This window comes from Podarcis cretensis (genome assembly GCF_951804945.1).
Source record: "Podarcis cretensis genome assembly, chromosome: 2".
Taxonomy (NCBI): domain Eukaryota; kingdom Metazoa; phylum Chordata; class Lepidosauria; order Squamata; family Lacertidae; genus Podarcis; species Podarcis cretensis.
Window position 1 is genome coordinate 31,170,559 of NC_137171.1, and position 5,999 is coordinate 31,176,557.

Here is a 5,999-nt window from a genome sequence, read left to right on the forward strand (position 1 = left end):
GAAAACAAGTTAATCTTGATCTGGAACCACATCTCTTCTTTCCACATCCATCAGGTTGTGGCCCAGGTGATATTAAACAAGCAGACCAGGGGTGCAAATTGCACTAGACTTAGGAGGCTATGCATACCGACTGGAGATGTCAGTTGAGATGTACATACCCCAAAGGCCTGTTGGAGATTCCATATATTGACCAGGAATGTGCATAGTCAGTTTATGTGCACATTCTCCATGATGCCTAGTGAATGTACACAATGATTAGTTATTAAACACATTAGATGCTCACCCTCCCCCGAATATATGCATAATATATAATAAATCTGTAAAAGAGTTGAATTGTGTCAGGAACTGGCTGGCTGAAGAGGAGTGCTGGGAGACTCCATCCAAGGAACCCCCAGGAAAGCAGTGGAGGAGGAAGGCTCAGAGCCAGGAGAAGAGTGGTGGGACTCGGAAAACTGGTCAGAGGAGGGGGGAGAATGGGGGGGGGGGGAGCAACAGGCTTGAGTGCAAGAGAAGAGCCAGAGTCAGCAAGCCCTTCAAGGGCAGGACAGGGGGCAGAGGGAAACACTTTAGGCCCCAGATCTGAAAGAGAGGAGGAGGAGGGAACAGAAGCTGAAACAGCTTCACAGGAGCTGCCCAGCCCCACTATATTAAGCTCCCCTGCCACTTTGACCCCAAGGTCACAAAGGGCTTTGCATGTAGTTGAACAAAAACCTCAGAAAACACAATGGGGGGCGGGCTCCTTCCTGCTGGAGTTTATGCCTGCTTGGGAGACATCCGCAGAGGAGGAGGGTTAGCGAAAAGCAGGAGGGGCCAAGAGCCAATCTTGGCAACCGAGCTTGCATGCTCTCTGCTTGTATGCTATTTTCTTGAATAAAAAGCTGACTTTACTTTGAATCGATGACCCAGCCCTGCCAGATTGGCCCACAAATGCTACATTAAGTGTCCTTTCATATTCTTCACACAGGGCCCTTCATCTTCCATCCATCACCTTCCTGCATGTATCTTCATTAGTGAATTTGTTGTGCTACTTCTATTTTGGCCTGTTCTGCTTGACATTTAGCTTCCCTGTCTGACATTTCTTTTTCCACTTGTATTTTAGCCAACTGAATCTGTTGTGCTACTTGAAGCCTGGCTTGCTCTGCTTGAAGCCTGCCTTTTTCTTTCTCTGTTTCTATTTTCGCCATTTCAAGTTTTATTTTCATCTATTTCACCTCCTGACTAGAAATGCCCTCAAAAGTTGCTCCCTCAGTCTGAGCTTCTCCCTGGCTGTCTCCTCTCACTTGAGGAGTTCTAGATGGGAGTGCCATTGCCTGACAGGAATCTTTCCCTCAGAAAATATAAAATTTTATTGTAGTGCTTTATTTTACTTGTGAGTTTTGTTTCATATCACAGTGCTACCTCCAAATGCAGCAAACCCCTCTCTTTTAACTACCAAGTGCTTATCTTACTGTCTTTGTGTGAGAAATATCCTTGACACCTGGAGGCTCAGGGAAGTTGAACAGATAAGGATTTATTTCGCAGAACAAGGTTGTTCAAACCAAAGATGTGTCAGGAGATAAAATTCTTTAAGGAAACAGTTAACTTATTTATAATTATATTAAATCTAGTGGATGTTACAGGCTTCTAAACAAGGTAGTAAATGCACAGCTTATTTTCACTTCAGTTGCTTATTTTCAGTTATTACTCTTCAGTTAGATGTTACAGATTTCTCAACAACATGGTAAATGCTCTGCTTATTGTGAGTTATTTCACTTCAGTCCCTTAACTTTTTAATCATGGTGTTACAGTACATTGGTTCTTAAACAAGGTGGTACTTTCTGTCAGTTTCCCAGTCTTCTATAAATCACACTCCTGGGGTACTTCTAGAAGTGTAACAGATCCAGGGGATCACCACACCCTTCCTAACTGGTTTTGGATTCTTCTCTTTCAGGAAGATCTCTCCCCTCCTGACTGAAGTGTGACCCAAGTAGAGTGTTTTTCTTCACACAGCTCTTCTTCTTGCTCAAACTCAGCCCCCCAGTTTTCTTTTGTCTGAATACTCTCACAAGACACCAAACACTGTTTTTCAGTCTAACCCTTTCTCTAGCTGTAGATATTTTCCTCAGAGTAGATTTTACACACACAGGTCAGGAGCTATACTCCTCTCCTACTTAATTTCAGAACCAACTTTCTCCTCAGCCCTCAGAACACTCCCATTCTTCGACTGCTTTTCTTTTTTCTTTTTAAATAATATTTATTACTTTTAAAGCTTACAAAAAAGAAAAGGAAGAAAGAAGACAAAAGGGAAAAAAAGAACAAAAAAGAGAAAAAAACAATACAATACATAAACAATACAAAACACAACCTTAACAAATTAAACTAACACAATAAACTAAACCAAACCAAACAAAAACAATTTAAAAACATACATCATACCTTTTCCATTTTCTATCTTTCATTCCCTTGTATCATTGACCTCCTCTCACCTCCCTCTTTGTATTCCACTTCCATTAATTGTTTCAGCAATTCCTTTCCAACTTTCCCTATTTTCTATCATATAAATGTCTTAACATATTTTTAATCTTATTTCCATTAAAATTAGTATACTTATTTAAGCTTAACTCCTTATAGCATTTCAGCTAAAGCCATAAAATTTCCTTCCAACATTTTTCTATCACTCATTAATTTTACAATATTTCTATATATAGACTTTAAATTTCCAATCTTCTTCCACCATCTCCTCTCCCCAGTCTCGGACTCTACCAGCCACTTCCGTCAACTCCATACAGTCCATCAACCTGGAGATCTTATGTCCGAGGCTCTTAACTCTTTTCCATGTCCCTTCTGCCAGTCTTCTTCATATTCTTTGATGCTAAAGAGCAGATCTTGGGGAAACCTCGGCAAAGTCTTTGACCAGACCCTCAGTCTCTGCGTTAGAGATGCAGTTGATGCCGGTGACTTCCAGGCCGAGGGCATCAAACCAGTCTAGTCCTAGGAGGCTTGGCCGCTGACCTTCGACCACCACCAACCGGAGCAGGTCCAAAAAATCATTGAAGGCGATCCGGAACCGGCCAACGCCTACCACGGGAATGTCGTTTCCCTGGTAGTCTCTCAGGTGTACGCGGTGAGAGTCGAGTTGCCTTTTGGACACTCTGGGTACCAGTCTTTTGCTGGTGCTCCAAGACACGATGGACAGGGCAGACCTGGTGTCGATCTCCATGTCACATGGAGCTCCTTCAATGAGCACCATGACGTTCAGCTTGCGTCGCGTAGGCGAGTCGGTTTGGCCAATCGTGGTTCCAGACGGGCAGCGGCAGTTGGTGAGAGCGAAACAACTTTCCTTGGCAGACTGGAGTGAAGACTTGGACTTGCGAGTCGGTGAAGGGGGGGTGTCAGACGGAGCCGATCGGCAGACCTTAGCGATGTGGCCCCTTCTGGAACACTTCCTACAGATGGCGTCTCTGAATAGACACTTGGCACGGGAATGGTTGCCTCCGCAGCCGGCACATTCCGGTTGGCCCTTGGACTTCTGTTGGAACTTCCTGCGCTCCCGCTTTGTCTGGTGCACGTCATCGTCTTCACTGGAGGACGCCTCATCACTGCTGGCCTCTTCATGATGCACTGGAACTGGCTTCCTAGCAAGACGCGGGCTGCTGGACTTGCGGATCTCCTGGGCTTCAGCAGCTTCTGAGGCCACAGCCTCCTCAATGGCTTTCTGTAGCGTGAGGTCTGGCTTGGCGAGGAGACGCCGTTGCAGATGGATGTCCCGGACCCCGCAGACGATTCGATCCATCAGGGCATCGTCTAAGTCTCGGAACTCGCAGTGCATTGCAGCCTGTCACAGGGCGGTGGTGTAGTTGTTGATTGACTCCCCCTCTGCCTGGTTCCGGTGGTAGAACGCATGGCGGGCAGCAATCTTGGGCGGCTTTGGTGCGTAGTGGTTGCGGAGCTTCTCTTGGATTGTGTCCCACGGTGTTGCCTGGACTGCTTCAGGCACAACCAATGCTCGGGCCGTCTCAAACACCTCAGGCCCACAGAGGCTGAGGAATAGGCCCCGCTTCCGCTCCTTTGATACTTCTGTCAGCTCGTTGGCTTGGAGGTAGCAGTCGAACCGAGCGAGGTAGGAGTCCCATGATTCAGAGGCTGGCGCAAACGGCGGTAGAGGCACAAGTGAAGCCATGATTCCGATGCCGGCGTGAAGGGCGATGGATGGAACACAGTGCTCTAGCCAGAACAGTCAGCTCTGAATTGGTTCTGTCCAGTGATTTCGCTCAGTGATTTCGCTCTGTGATTCAGCTCAGTGATTCAGCTCAGTTCAGAGGCTGGCCGCATCTGGCTGTGCTCTGATGTCCATCAATCCCATCCTCGTCGCCAGTGTTAAGTTGTGGGTTGACATAGCAGACGACACAGCCATTTCTCCGAAGCAGCTCTTTATTTTGTAAGCTGGAATAGAACTGACAAGCAAACAGCTCAGCCGGCCTGCTTTTATAGGCAGCCAGCTGTCAACATTGTAGCAACAACAACCCAGAGTTTCCCGCCTAAAATAACTGACGTGGACCTGAGTGAAAACTATCTACAGTCCTGAGTGAAAACTATCTACAGTATCCCCCTGCTGGCCCAGGGTGAAACTTCACTACATAACAGCCGCCTCCTTGTGCACAGTGCACAGGCACACCAGCACACCATCCCATCCCCTCTCCCCATAACTCTCCTCTTCACAGCACAAGTATCCTGCCACTGGTGATGCTCTGGGCTGGTCAACATACTGCTGTTGCACCTACACACTGCAGACAAGGAGGAGGTGGCAGCAGATCTGGTCTCCAAGGAGTATGCCATGGCAGCCACCTACCACTGCCACCTCTTCCACAGCTGTTGCCACCCTGGTGGGCTCCATGGAGGCTAGATCTGACACCTCTGTCTGGATCCTGCCCCTTGAGGCAGCTGACTCACCTTGCCTCATGGACAGGCTGGCACTGACCTTTATATAGGGCAGCCTCTCTGACTAACTCAGCCACTGGCTCCCTTCTCCTGAGCCTCACAAGGCAACTGCTAATAACACACTGGGAATTTATATTCAGGCCTCAGTTTTTCTCTAGTCTTTTCCTTACACCTTTCCTTGGCAACTAATTTCCCCCTTCATCTCCTCAGCTGTCTCTCTCTGACAGGTAACTCCCAACTGCCGAGAATCTCTGGCAGACTGCTGTCACCCAGACCAATCAAAATTAATTTACCTGAGCCAAGCCCAGCTAATACATTTTCAAAGCAATAGTCTCTCTTTCTCTTTCTCTTTCTCTCACACACACAAACAGCTACAGCTAAAGAGGCTTGCAACGTGGTAACAGTATAAGGCCTTGAACTTTGAGAACACATATTTTTTCCATCAAAACACAAACAGACACACATATAACATTTCTCCACACCAGTGTAATACTCAAAGCTGAACCATTGAAATTAATGGACATGGTTAACTTAGGCCCACTGTTTTTGCTATGCCTACCTTGAGGAGCGCTTAGTTGGAGACAACCCTATATTTCTGCAGAGTGCTCTAAAACAAGAATCTACTGAACAGAGGAATGATAAGCCCCTGATGTGAAATAAGGAGACTGAGGTGGACTTCAGCACCATGCAAAGGTAATCGTCTCATCAGTGCAAGGATTGCTGCTTGCCTGAGGGAACCATCTTCCCTCCCCCACAATGCACTGTTCTGCTGCAATAGATGTATGTAGGTATGGTCATGAACTGGCACAGAATTTCAGTGAAGATAACACTTTTATTTCATATTATGCAGAGATCCAGGAATTACAAAGGTGCACTTTCTTTTGTTGTGTTACTTGTTCATAATTCTATATAGCCGGGCCCTCCCAGCCATGCCCAATAATTTTCATGCTACCCATTTCCCACCTTTCTGTCACCGACCCATGACACCAAATTCCCCACATTTTAGTGATAGTGAGAGCTGTACTGCTTTACTGTTTAATGTCTCAATACTCATATCATTATATGACACTCCTGAAAGAACA

At 46.4% G+C, this 5,999-nt stretch overlaps 1 protein-coding gene across 1 annotated transcript in view; it reads right to left on the minus strand.

The window, feature by feature from the left end:
- Nucleotides 1-5,999, minus strand: part of LOC307210012 (autocrine proliferation repressor protein A-like) — a 229,564-nt gene that overhangs the window by 176,822 nt on the left and 46,743 nt on the right. The gene's annotated exons all lie outside the window — the stretch shown is intronic.